Here is a 396-nt window from a genome sequence, read left to right as displayed (position 1 = left end):
TTTGAAATGATGAGAGAGAGGGAGAAGGATGAGGAGTCGAGAGGGGGGGGGGTTGGCTCACCTACGCGCAAATATTGAAATGTGGCTCCAAACAACATGGAGGTTGATGTAAGCGCCTTCTGCCCAGTGGAGAGAAGGTTCACTTTGGCGTATCTCGACTGGGGGCAAAGGCATTCCGGTGTGATCCCTTTCCTTTCCCCTCCCCTCCTCTATCCTCTCACTCCTCACTCTCTCTCTCTCTCTCTCTCATCTCTACCTCCTCTCTCAAACTCGATACATCCTTCATCATCACGCTCCTCCTCATCATCTCCCTCTCTCTCTCTTCTTTGTTTTCTTTCCCTTAATCTCTCTCTCCCCCCCCCCTCTCTCTCCTCCCATCTCTCTCTCTCTCTCTCT

Source organism: Penaeus chinensis, chromosome 25, assembly GCF_019202785.1.
Source record: "Penaeus chinensis breed Huanghai No. 1 chromosome 25, ASM1920278v2, whole genome shotgun sequence".
Lineage (NCBI taxonomy): Eukaryota > Metazoa > Arthropoda > Malacostraca > Decapoda > Penaeidae > Penaeus > Penaeus chinensis.
This window is presented reverse-complemented; position numbering follows the sequence as displayed.